Genomic DNA, 14,775 nt, shown 5'->3' with positions numbered 1-14,775 from the left:
TCTTTGCAAAAGTAGAACAATAATACCCACTCTCATATGATGAGCTGCTGAAGATTAAATAAGGATATTTACATAAGGTACCAGAAACACTACAGGCCTCTATAAATGTTAGCATTTCCCACTGTAATAAAGTACTTCAAATTCCTTAACCATGCCTAGGGATAAAGAGTTTACTCTAAGTCAGGTATCTTTCCTAAAAGCCATTTAAAATATTAAATATGTTTCTAAAAAAAGAGGGGACATTTCTTTGTTTCATTTGCCTCTATCAACAAAATTAAATATTATATCACCTGTTCTTTCCTTTACTCTAATTAAACCCTACAAGCAGTATAGAAAATTCTCTTTTAGGACTTTGATTTATCTTTATAAAGAGAAAATACTGGGAAGCAGATGTGGCTCAGGCAAATGAACTCCCGTCTAGCATATGGGAGGTCCAGGGATCAATTCCCAGGGCCTACTAGTAAAGGCAAGCTGGCCCGCATGGCGAGCTGTCCCAGGAAGAGAGCTGGCCTGAGCAGGAGTCCTGGCCTGCACAGTAAGCTGGCCTGAGGGAGAGCTGGTGCAGCAACATAACACAACAAAAAGAGACACAGAGGAGAGACAAAAAGAGACACAGGGAGATGAGGTGGCACAAGAGATTGAGCACCTCTCTCCCACTATGGAAGACACAGAAGAACACACTGTGAATGGACAAAGAGAGCAGATGGGGGGGGGGGGGATTAATAAATAAATCTTTTTTAAAAAAAGAGAGAAAATACTCCAAGTTATTCACTCTGGCACTCAAAGTTCACTGAGTTAAGGAAAAGCTACTTATAATTGTCCGAATAGCTAATTATCTGGATGGAAGGGTTCACTCAGAATAACATATTCCTAATTAATTACACTGTTTAAATTAAAAGTGTGTCTTTATTACAACAATTAGATGGAAATTATGAAAGAAGGAAAAAGTAGCACATCCTGGGACTTTTACTAAAGAAGACTATTGGCTTGACATACTGAGGTCCATTTTCAGTTAATGAATATATATTAAGGAAAGACTAGGTACAGAGCATTCGATTCAGTGAAATGAGAACAGTAGGGAGAGTATAAAAACTTTAAGATATTTTAAAGTATAGTCCCTGCTATTTAGACACTTAAAATCTAGTTGAGATTAAAAAGACCATGGGGGGGGGTATGTGTGTTAACTGGTGGCTTGACATTCAGGAAAGGATTTACAAAAGGGTTGGGCCTTAAGCAATGAACAGGAAAGATTCTTTAGCTCTTACCAATAATGGCTTAAACTAAATCTAGTTTATCCCTAGTAGTACTAACATTAATTCTATCTAGCTGCCCCCTGACAACCCAGAATTCTCCCATCAGAAAGTACAATTCCTCCATCCTTTTCTCTAGGTAATAAATTAAAACCTACTATAAGCAGGTAAAATTCTCTTTTTAAAAAAATCACATAAGGCTTTATAAATGAACCTGAATGTGAATATCTAAGTTTAATGAAATACAACTTTTAAAGTAATATTTACATGTAAACAATATGTGCCATGGACTCCAAGTGAAAGGAGTTTCCATTATTGGCTGGAATGGAACCTAATACAGTTGTAAACAGAGATCAAATGGCTTTACCAGAACATTATTCAAATTATACCCATTGGGTAAAAGGTCGCAAGGTGTATTAACAATTAAGACACACAAAGATGTAGCAGATAATCACCATAAAACTGTACTAAAATAATGTTTAAGTGTTTACTTTGTCAGACAGGGCCCATTATTAAAAAGAGATTTTTGGTACTATTTCTAGAAGGTCCATAAATTGCAGGAAAACAGTAAGAAAGAGACAAAGACTTACATAAGGTACTTTTGGGAAATCATCTTGACTCTAGTTCTTAAGACTTTGGAAGCTGCAGAAACATACTGCCTGATCTCATGTGTGGCCGAAGCAAGAAAGGGGGCAGAAAGTAGCCAGAAGTGCTGCGAACCCCTTGAAATTGTTAAGCACCAAGCTAGAGCGTTTCTGCAGTCATAATGTCACTCAGTATGGGGAGATTGAGACCTCAAAGCATGTAATGGAGGCTCAATGCTTTCATGGCATATTAACCTGGAAGCAAGAAGAAAGGGCAACCAAAGTAAAAACAACATTAGCAAAACAAAGAAATCCACATTCACCTTTAAAGACAGAAAGAATGGAACTGTGATCTTCATGAATTACCTTGAGTGAGATCATTCTTTTTAGTGAACATTACATTCTAAACATATTGATTTAAATGTCTGGATTTATGTTTTTCTATATATTTTCAAGCAGAAATTTTAAATGTTTAAAATTGAAGGTAGAAATAAAAGCATAATTGTCATAAAACTCATATCTAAGAGAATTAATCAACATATACTTTTTTTTTCCTCTGTAGGTGGACAAATGTCACATCTATGATATAATCTAAAAGTATCACAATAGTAAGCAACAAATAGCACAACTAATTTTCACATAGGTTTAACAGTATTATCATTACATCTAAATTACAAAATAATGATATTTTAAACATATGAAAATGTTGATTTTTACCATTCCAACTTTATTCATATATGCATTAACTGAACAATTTTACTTAACCACTATCTAAGTTAATGATGATTTATTGGTTCATAAATATTTATTCATCCTGACAACTGCTTTGTTTTCCACTGCACTGTCTAAATAAATCTAATAAGATAAAATACAATTCATGCACAGAGTTTTTAACACTACACTGGAGAATATCTGAGATGAACTATCATTGCAATGTTTAATTTGAAAGACTATGAAAAATAAGAGTATATCCATAAAAAGAAATTCTCCCTAAAGATCACCCAAAGTAGGGGCAGAAAAGATAGCTGGCCAGAAAGAAAGGTAAATTCTCTGCATGGCAATGACAAAGCTGATCAGTCAGACTCAGGGTTAGGACTTCACAGGATCCTAGGGTTTAGGTATGATTAAGACAGTCTTGTATCATCCTACTCTGATAGGGTTCAAAGACTGGAGAGCAAGAAAGTCATCTCCTGTAAGTCTCAGAGTCTTCACAAACAAAGCCCAACACCCTTTTTAAAACTAAATTTGATGTGAAACCACCTTCTTCACTAAAAACTGATATAGAGTGAGCTTAATGTTGGCCTCCCAAAGACCCAGGCCCACCAAGCCATGCCCTCTCACCTGACCTCTGCTAGGTTTGCATGTAATCTTATGCCTGGGAGTTGGCCTCAGTTTCTGATGATATTGCAGTGCTTCCTGCTGGCCTTTCCTGACCCTTTTTTGGCTGAATCTGACTCAATTTCAGCTCAACTTCCTGAGATGCATATCACAACACATGGGTTCTAAGACACAGTATCTGCTGTTTCTTGATACATTTGGATAGTTTCCTTGCCTCAAGTCTCCTTCATTGTAGAATGGTAAACAAGAATATCTGCTCATTCATAGTTCACTATAACATGATGAATAACAACAATGGCAGGAAAACAGATGTGGCTTAAGCAACTGGGCTCCCGCCTACCCCATGGGAGGTCCCTGGTTTGGTTCCAGGTGCCTCCGAAAGAAGAAAGCAAGCTGGCACGACAGGCAGGCACAGCGACTGATGTGACAAGATGACACAACAGGAGACATGAGGAAGAAAAACATGAGAGGAACAACAAAGAAGGGAGGGGAGGTGGCTCAAGTGATTAGGTGCTTCCCTTCTAAATCAGAGGTCTCAGGTAAGGTTCCCAGTGCCTCTTAAAGAAACAAAGAAGATGAACAGACACAGCAAGTGCAAAATGCCAAGGGGTTGAGGGGAAATATATACATAAAATAAATCTTTAAAAAAACAACAATGCCAAACCTAGCTCTTATGAAAACACAAGTTTTGGTTACATTGTCTTTTATTTGGTTAAGCCTTCCCTAACTATCCTATTCAAAATTGTACCCTGCTCCCTCCCTATCAAACATTCCCTATCCTCTGCCTGCAAAATATTCATCGCATTTATTGTCAACTAAAATATCACAACTCAGTTACTTTATTTACTGTGTTTTCCATACCAGAATTTAAGCTCCAGAAAATCACATTTTGTCTATTTTGTTCACTGCTGTACTTTTAGTAGTCTAGAAGAGTGCCTGAGACATAGTAGATACTCAATAAACATTTGTTAAATTAATGAATAAAATACAGGCTATACACATCCCTCCAGTAAAAGACAAGTTAGTTTAGGTATGACTGAGATAGTACAAAATGAAATGACAAGTTTATTCTAGGGGATCAAAAGTTCAAAAGCAATCTACTTCTTAGGATGCCTCATCAATATCACCCTCACCACTCAAATTTTTCAGTCTATATGTGCATCACTCTTCCCTAAGCCTATTCTTAAAAGCATTTCTGGGAGCAGATGTGGCTCAAGCAGTTGGGTAGCTGCCTCCCACATGGGAGGTACCAGGTTTGATTCCTGGTGCCTCCTAAAAAATCAAAAATAAACACAAGCAAAACAAATGAAAAAAACAACTCAGGGAAGCCGATGTGGCTTAGTAGTTGAGTGCCAGCTTCCCACATATGAGGTCCCAGGTTCATTCCCCAGTACCTAAAAAAAAAATGCTTTCTTCACTTAAAAGCTGACCTTCTTGCCAATCCAAAACAGTAAACATCTAGCACTTCACCTTCATTTCTTACCTGATTAGGATTCCTGCATTTCTGACTGATCTACATGCAACAATAACATTAAAGTACAACTATTTTCCAGGTCCCTACAATTGTTGAAACTTACTTACTCTTACTATAAAGAACAACTTACATGTAAGGCGTAAAATAGCCCTTTAGTTATTTTAAGAATAGAATAAAATCCTTTATACAGAAATAAACTAACTGAAAAGATGGCACAGAGTAATCTCTTAAAAAGGAAAAATAAAAAATAAATTCAAGAAAGATTTAAAGTAACTTGATGATTAAGAAAACACGTAATGAATTGTTAAAGAAAGCCAAGATTATAACTCTCAATACACCTCAAACCTCCCAGATTCCTGACTTCAATAAATCTTCCAAAGGAAATTCCTTTAGTCAGTAGTCTGATCCATTCTGTAACTTGGACTAATCAATTTATTCTCAGATAATTTACTACTAGGACATGACCAATTAATACAGACTTTGTAAAATCTTAATTAAATTGGTACCTTGTTAAGAAGCTGCTTGTTTCATTATCATTTGCTCCTAAGATCACCACATATATTGAAAAAAATTTGACCCACCTTTTAAAATGTTAGTTAACTGTTACTTTAATATATCTATATAATCTATAAGTTATCATTGACAAACAATATTTATAAATAAATGTCAAATTTGAAGTCTTCTACTTTTATCTCATTTTCATAATTTAAGAAGTAAAAAGCATTTTGGAAGAGAAAACCAAAAGCAATTAGATTCACTAAAGTCAATTAAAAAAATTTTTTTTTGATGTATATCATTCATACATGAACACACATAAACAATAAGTGTATAGTAAAGATTGTGAACTTACAAAATAAACATACATAACATCACACAGGGGTCTCATACGTCACCCCTCCACCAACTCTTTGCATTGGTGTGAAACATTTGTTACAAACTATGCAAGAGCATTGTCAAAATATTAACTACCAACTATATTCCTTATCTTACATTTACTAAAGTCAATTTTAACCAGAATAGTATTTGGGAGGCAGAGGTAAATAAACACCTTTTGTATTTTAATCATAGGCTTAATCCAATTCATAATTTAATTTAAATATGGTCTCCTGACAATTCATGAAAGGAAGGTCAACCTGCTCAAGTCAATGTTTAAATATTAATTTTATACTATACTACCAAGAATTAGTCATTCTCAGATTAAGTAGATACAACCCCAGGTATTGGTTCTTTTGAGGGCTAAAGAGACCCACAGGTTTTATGGTCATGGCAGATGGAGTTCACTACCATGTCAGTTGGCCCTTCTTTGGAGATGGTGTTTCTGCGTGATGGAGCTGGACTCAGATGGGATCTCTTTTCACAAGCCTTTCACGCTACTTTACTGGAATTATAGTTGGTGCTGGGGTTTACGATATATCTAGGGGATTTGAATCTCTGGACTGACAATATGATAGCCAGGCCCTGAGCCTCAACAGACTTCAGCTTCTACACTCTGATTTATTGGACTTACCCCACTCAGCTAATATGGAGTTGAAGAATGTCACCCACCACACCATGGAGCCTAGAGTGCCTACAACTGAAAGCAGGAGGGTTGCATCCAGTATCCATGTGGAATCTGAGCCTCCTCTTGACATAGATGTGGAATGGACACAACCAAGCCAAGGTCCACAGGAAGGAGGAATACAGTAAGGATTAGAGTGGACTTAATGATATTCTATTCATGAACTATTGTGGTTAATAATCGAGAAAATGTGGCATTGGTGTGGAAAACGTGGCCATGGTGGCTGCTGGGTGCGGGGAATGAGAGGAAGAGATGAGATGTGGAGGCATTTTCGGGACTTGGAGTTGTCCTGGGTGATGCCCCAGGGACAATTGCTGGATGTTGTATGTCCTCCCATGGCCCACTGGATGGAATGTGGGAAAGTGTGGGCTATGGTGTGGACCACTGGCCATGGGGTGCGGCGATATCCAGAGATGTACTACTCACCAGATGCAATGGATGTGTCATGATGATGGGGGGACAGTTTTACTGTGGGGGGAGTGGTGGAGTGGGGGCGGTGGGGGTGAATGGGGACCTCATATTTTTTTAATGTAATATTTTTTTTAAAATGAATAAATAAAATAAAATTAAAAAAAAAAAAGAATTAGTCATTCTAATTGCCATTAAGGTATAGGAATAGGAGCAAAGTCCTTAATATGTACACATCTTTATTACACATAATAGTTAGAAGAGAGAATAGAACAGAAAATGTATTACAACAAAACTTTAAAATACACTTGTTCTTGATAACTTGGTAATTGCTAAGGGTACTTTTAAAATGGCTGCTCAAGAACAATAGTGACAAAGATAGACCACTATCACAAGCAACTATTTTTTATTATATTACCACATTGTTAAAGTGAACATTCAAAAAAAAGTTTTCTTCAAAGAAAAACAAAAAATATAACCAATTACTATAATTAGCATAACCAGTCAACTAATTAAAGTTTGTGTGTACAAGTTAATACAGCCAGAGTTACAAATACATTGAGAAAATATGTGAATATTACAGAATAAGCCATTTATACAAGTCTCTAAATTATTGAATAATTTGGTTTAGTATTTTATAAATTACATAGTATTTCACATGAATCCTTATCTCTTTACAACACTTTCGCAGACAATACTGCTGTCCCCATTTTAACGATCAGATTATTGACACTCTGGGATTAAATGTAAAACTGAAAACATATTATTCTAAATTGTGTCCTCTTAAATTTACATGGTAGGTCACACCAATGCCAACCTAAACAACAACCTTTGCCTTCCCTCTGAGAGTACTGGGAAAAGCTCAGGGTTTGGAATAAAGTAGACCTGTGTTCAAATCCAGGTTTGACCAGTACCACCTTTCCTGCCTGGGAAAAAATCACTAAACTTTCCATGTAAGGAGGATAATGCTTGTGGGATTAAATGAAATAAGGAAAACAGGAAGGGTTTAATGATAGCATGTCTCCTTTGCCAGTTTCCAAATCCAAATAAATTTTACCTTATATCCTTTCTGCTTCTGCTCTACGGCTACAAGAAATTACCAGAAAAAGCAATATAATAGTGCTGAGTCAGCTGAGTACAAATTTATGGACTAAAAGTTTTTTCATTAGTAAACTTGACATAAATAGTACCTATATCCTAAGATTGTTTTAACAATTCCATAATTTGGTGTATGTAAAGTATTAATTACAGAAATTTGCTTATGCTAAAATAAATGGATGCCAGGCACTCAATAAATGGTCAAATTGTATAGCTTAACAAAAATCTTTTTATTTATCTTTGGTTAATCTCTTCGCATACTCTTGCAAAGTGCTAATCTACCCTCTCTTCAATTTTCCTTATGCCCTATTCTCACCAAATTCTTTTGCTAAATTATCTCCCTGTCTACTTTATTAAAAAGATTAAGGGCCCTCAGTTTCCACAGCTCTTCTTTCTTCCTTCTAACATTCATTTACCAATTTATAATCTCTATATATCCTTTAAGTCTCAAACGAATAGGGATTCTCACTGAACTCCTTATCCAATTCATTCATTCAACAAATTTTATTGAGTGCCTATGACCTGCCAGACACCATGCCAAGTGTAGGATACAAGGTGTTAAAAATATAGACAAGGTTCCTACTTGGGGAACATCATATAGGAGGAGAACAGTCACTAAGGTTAAGCAAATAGTCACAATACAAGTACGTTTATACGTTATCTTCCTATCTGCTTAAGCTTTGTTTCCTCAGTTATTCCCAGCACAACCTTCATTTCTAGAATTTCAATGCTTTTGCCCATCCTATTTGGAAAATAATCTTTGTTTGGCACCATTGTTTTCTATAGCTAATCTGTTCTATTTCTTTCCTTCTTGACTTCTCACACTTCTGGAATAAATTCTCCATACCCATTGTCAACACTCTTGTGTGTAGTTCGTTAAAATTAGGAAATCGAACTCCTGCTCTATCTTTTTCTTAGACGTGACTTCCTAATGACAATATCCATGCCTTTCTCAGTTCTGAAAGTACCAAATATATGTACTTTTGAAATTCTCCTCTTTCTTAGTGCTTGGGACCCCAGACAATCACTTTCTCATTTTTACCCCATTTTTTCTTCTAATAATTCTATTTTTACTTGAAGTCTATTTCCTTTTCAAACAGTAGATATTCCTCAAAATTGAGCCATCTGCTCTCTCACTCTCTCTCTATAGTCTGTTAGCTGGCTTATTTATCCTCAAAAGATTTCATTTTCATTTGAATGACTCTCAAATCTCTATCTCCATGTTCTTCTCATAGCAGAGTAACTTTCAAAATGTGCATATTCAATAAATAATGAATCCATGAATGAACGAGCCAACCAATCAGCCAACTATAAGTTTTAGATGGATATCAGTTCAAGTGTACATTTAAACTCAGGATCCATTTCTCCTTCACTTCCATTCCAGGCAATTCAGCTCCCCAACCATTACTGTTAAGGAAGGTCAAACCTTTCTATATTATTTAGTCTGATCATCTGAGTTAAATTTCATTCTTTCCTTATTCTGTCCTATAAATTGTTCCTCAAAAACACTTCTTGCACCTACCCTTTCCACTTTGTTCTTATTACTATAAAAAGACTTACCTGGTCAGTTTTTTATCTCATGCCTAGTCTTTCCCCATTTCAATCTTCTCTGCACACTACTTCCAGATTAAACCTCTGGAAACCTAATTCTCTTCATTTATAATTCATTAATGGCTTTCTCCTAACTAAAGGACAAAGTTCATTCAAAGCCAATATAATACACTAATATCTCTTTGTCATGCTCTTCCCCCCATCTTCCAATACTGCCCTAAATTCTATACTACAAATAAACTAGAATAGCATTTTTAAAAAAAATATTTTAAGTAGCAAAATCATCCCAGTGAAACTGTACACATAACCCATATATAAAAGTATCTGAAGACGTAGTTGCATTTGTTAAAGTAGGAACTGAATCCTGACACTCAATCTCCCGTGTCAATCACTTGTCTCTTGCTGTGTAACCTAAGAGCTAACTCCCAAGAACACAGACAATCTAATTCCAACAGACTTTATCCCTTGAACATTTCCTAAACAAACTGTTTCTGCTGGAATTCAGAACCTAATTCCTTTTTTTTTTTCCTTTCAACTTTCACCTCCATTCTAAGTCTTCTGAAATGTCTTAATAATCTAGCACAAATTCTATTCTGTCAAAACTTTACAGGTTACTCCATACCAAACTGACCTCTCTTTCCTATGAATTCCCAGAATAAGAATAGCTAGCACTTATTTTATGTTTATGTCAGAAGTATTAAGCCTTTACTGAATCCTCACCATAATCAATGAAGTAAATATATATATTGTCCATATTCTATAGATGAGGACACATGTCAGGGAACTTGCCCAAGGTCACAGCTTATATATAGTGGAACCAAATCTGAACTTAGTCTGACTTCAAGCCTGTATTCTACACCAGTTCTTCCCAACCTTTTTCATGTCATTGAACACATACTAAATAATATTTGTAAAGCACTCTAAGGTAAATGGAGGAAGCTGTTCACAGTTAATGACAATTGGCTTTGAATACCCAAGACCCAGACTAGCTTCCTCAAGGACTCCTGGAATCATTACTGGAGTATATTGGAAATTCATCAGCAGCACTAATGAGAAACTCAGCTGTACTTATACATTTAGTATTTACTAGTACCTGACAAGTAGTAAGGGTTCAAAATATGTATGTGTGGGTTACTGACAAAGGACCAATTATTTTGAATTATTCTCAAAATGCCAACAGGAAGTGGACAGGTGAATAAGTTTGAAGCCAATAACTAATTTAGATTTCCATAAGGGCACTATTCTAAAACAGTGGTGCTCGCTCTTTAGTGCTCATGAGAATCACCTGGGACCCACCCAAGAGTTTAAATCAGAAAAATCTGTATTTCTGTGATGCCAATGCTGCTTTCTGGGTCCAGGGAGAACCAGTGGTTTTAAAACAAAGCAAAACAAAAAACCTTAGATATAAAAATACACACACCCCACCAGTCAAATATTTAATCCTTTCGCAGATAATTTTTAACTACATAAGTCTGTTCTAAGTCATAATGCAAGCTAGATTCTGGGACAAAATATAAGCTTCTAAACAGTACTAAATGTTCCTTGACCCAATTATAACCTTAAGTATGTTATAATCAAGGATGGGAATTTCAACTTTATAAAATGTACATGATCTATGTTGTATTTAATATCCAAGAGAATCAGGTCAAAGCAATTCAGAACAAAGCTGTAAGCAATCTCAAAGGACATATTGCTTTGAATTTATTAGAAGAATTACCCAGTTCAATTTACTTCTTAACGAAGCTAGTGGCTTAAATGATTTAACACCCAAGTTCCAAGTGAAAAATATTTTAGTGGTATGCTTTACATGCTTTAAATGGAGGTTTGATTAATGTTTTCTCTTGCACACAGGGTGAGGTTTTTTACCAGGTAGACTGGAATGTAAATTAAAATTATAACTAAGAAAAACCTGCATAAAACTTTACTATGATTAATTAAATACATCTTATTTGCATTTATTTCAGGAATCCAAGAAATTATTCAAGGAATAAGATGTTCAAACCTCAAATATCTCTTGTGGAACCATTCACAAATCCCAAAAATCCTATTTGACAATCCAAGTGCAATTTTCAAATGATCCACACCTCCTTCTGACAAAGCTAACTGAAAAGACTTTGTTTTTAATATATCACAAATATCCATATTCAATACAATTAAATATAAGAACAGCAACCCTACATTATAAAACTAATAATATGGGAGTAAGGTATACCCTAAGGTAATTAGTTTGTTACACGATCATTTGCAACAACAAAATGTTCGTTTGAAAACGGTTGATGTTTTAATACTAAAATCCCTTACTGTAAAGTACAACATATAATCAAAGTGTTCAAATATATTGGGAAGGTAAAATCCAAGGAGAAGTCCAGAAGGAAGCAGAGATTTTAAAATGATAACTAATAACCAAAACCCCCAAACCTGCTAACAAAAGACCTCAGTAAATGAGTATCAGTAATGGAAGAATAACAGCAAAAAATGCAAGAGTGAAAAATGTTTCCTTTCCTTTCATTTCCGTGTTCACTGTGTGGTCTTGTCCTTACTATCTCTCTACTAGTCTGTGGAAATGAATGCATTTCCTTCAAATCCTAATTCAGGACTGATCTCCTTCAATATATTTCTCTAGGATGACCCATCCTAATAACTTCCTTACTCTATATTACCTCAACAATATTTTCCTTTTCACCATCATGTTTTGTAATTGTTTTTCAGATTACTTCTGACTCTCTCAATTCACCCCAAAACTAAGTAGACTAAAATCTTACAGCAAAGGTTTTTTTTCTTTCCCTCCTCAGTGTTGGTCTATATGATCAGACATATTTAGGGATGCTAAATTAATATGAACTAAGTGCAAGTGTAAATTTTATTCATACCTTTTTCTTTCTGTCAGTTAAGCCTTCATAATATCCCAGACTGATATAATTTTAGTATATATTAAAATTTATGAAATTATGTATATTTAACTATAATTACAGTTATCAATTGACCATAAACAGCTGACCCAAGTCCAGCTGGCAGTTACACACCCAGCAAGACTAGTTCCTACTGGCCTACTAGTTCATCTACCCTTGGTAATTAGGTAAAAACCTATGTCTCCAGACACATATCTCGCCACAATTACATCCATACAATTCAGGTTTCCACCATCTATAGGATGAGCTATCCTCTCTTACCTAAGGACCTTTGAAAAGGTTGTCTTCTCAGTGTGGAATTCTCTTCTTTCCCTGGCTAATTCCTTAATTTCACCTGGTAAATAGCACATCCTAAATCAGTGAAATACGCAGTAATTATTTCCACTTCCCACAGGCTCCCTCCTCTGTTCTACTAAAAAATCCCATGGCCATCTCTACCATAGTAATCACTGTACAGATACATAATTATATTTGTATTTAACTGGTTTTCCCAGGAGACTGTAAAGTCCTCACAAATAAGGGTCATGTCTTTTACTGCAGTATCTCCAGAATAGTATCTCTCCATGGTGAACACTCAAAAAAATCTGTTACATGGCATACACAAAGGAGATGGTTGAAACTAACTATACCGCTATATCATTTTACTTGCACTGTCAGGAAATGAACTATGTTACAGAATGATTGTCCCAGGTCATTCGAACCCAGGTTTAACACCAAAGCCCTTTAATTAGGGACTACAAAAAATGGCTAATATACATTCTCCATAATTACAGTACTGAAGTCAACAATTTGCTAGATCTCTTAAGAGAATTTTAAATGTATATCACTTAAAAATAGGACAATTATTAAACTGAGAAGAATATTTTAATAAATTAATATATATTACATATGTCATAGCAAAAATATGTAAGAAAAGATAATTAAAAAACATTTATTTACAAAAAAAGACTAATAGAACACTAAACACAATAAGTGATAAGTGCAACTTATGATCTTTCAATCAAAATAATAGATTTCCTGTAATCAATAATAAGCTAATGAAAGTACAGACTACTATATATTATCTAGGAAGAAAAAAATTTTTATTAATTTATTTTACAATAATTTTTGAAGAAAGCTTTTACATTACAAAGTAAAAATTTTATATGTAATTTTTTAAAAATTTGTCTCATTTATTTCAAGAAATTTCTTTTTCTAAATATATTTTAATCATTTCAGCCTTTTAATTATTTATTTTTTCCAACAAAAACCACTTTCGCTCCCACCATCTTCACAGGTTTAAACACACAGTTAAAAGAAAACTAAATGCTGATGACATCGGCACACAGGCTATCTAGAATTTTTTTAGTAGGTATCAGGGATTGAACCCGGGACCTCATTCATGGGAAGCAGGAGCTCAATCGCTAAGCTACACCCAATCCCCATACTTTTTTTATTTTTTAAGGAGGTACCAGGGGTTGAGACCAGGATATGTGCAAAGGAGGAGCTCAACCACTGAGCTACACCTGCTCTCCCCTATTCCAGAATTATATTTTTTTAAAAAGGCAAGTCAGTGAACAGTATCCAAGTCAGGAGGCCTAGTGTACAAAACAAGTGTTCACTTCTTCTGGAAAGGCTGTTTTATCCCTGCTCTCTTTTTTTATCTTTCCCCTCATAGTTTATAGCAAAAACCAAATTAAAATGCTAGTTCAATGTACCTCTCACTTCATTTCACAACCACTGCCTAACTTTCTCCCTACCTCATAATTTACCTCAAAAAAAAAAAAAAACAAAAACTTTTATTAACCTAAAAAGATGAAAAAACATTTTAAAGCAACAATATATAATGATGGCAATGGCTGAGCAGATTCTCACTTAGGTTGATGAGGGTCTAATTAAAAACCTTTCTGAACAATGATAGAATGCACCAAAAACTTTAAAACTGTTTACAGTTATTCACTAGATAATTTTATTTTCCAATGGATATGTCCAAAGGTCATAATCAGAACTACAAAGACTTACATGTTCACGATATTGGTTGCAATAAATTTACAGCAGAATCAACTTACCAATTGACTAAACATCCAACAACAGGGAAATGACTAAACTAATTATATAACTTTCAAAGGATGGGATATTATACAACCAATTAAATGGGTATTTTTAAAGATTATTCAACAACATGTAAAAATGCTCACAATGTAATGTCAACTTAAAAATAGGAAAAAACAGTACGATATTTAGCTAACTAAACTACAAAGAAACGCTGAAATGTTGACAGTGAGTATTTCTGAATGGGGGAATGACAGGTAATTTTTGCTATATTTTTCATTTTATCTATAATCAGAGTAAGTATATTTATTTACAGAAAGATAATAGAAGTCTAAGAAACATCCAAAAGTATGTTAAAAGAAAATCCTATTAAATAAATTCTTTTAGATTCCGTGGACAATTATAAATGAAGAGTTTTAAAAACAAATCTGTAAAAACTGCCAGATCTTTGTATAATTTATTATAAAAGGATCTGAACTTTTAAATAAAGTATAACTAGAGACATAATAAAGTGTCATTATAAAATTTACTTGGTAAATATTCTTTATTCTATGATTTATCTTTCCTAGGAGGA

General features: G+C 34.6%; 1 protein-coding gene across 2 annotated transcripts in view; it reads right to left on the bottom strand.

Annotated features, from left to right (window-relative positions):
• Nucleotides 1-14,775, bottom strand: part of PRIM2 (DNA primase subunit 2) — a 309,771-nt gene that overhangs the window by 72,450 nt on the left and 222,546 nt on the right. The window lies entirely within an intron of this gene.

Source organism: Dasypus novemcinctus, chromosome 11 (assembly GCF_030445035.2).
Source record: "Dasypus novemcinctus isolate mDasNov1 chromosome 11, mDasNov1.1.hap2, whole genome shotgun sequence".
Classification (NCBI taxonomy): domain Eukaryota; kingdom Metazoa; phylum Chordata; class Mammalia; order Cingulata; family Dasypodidae; genus Dasypus; species Dasypus novemcinctus.
The sequence above is the reverse complement of the archived record's forward strand: the minus strand, read 5'-3'. Positions and strand labels throughout refer to the sequence as shown.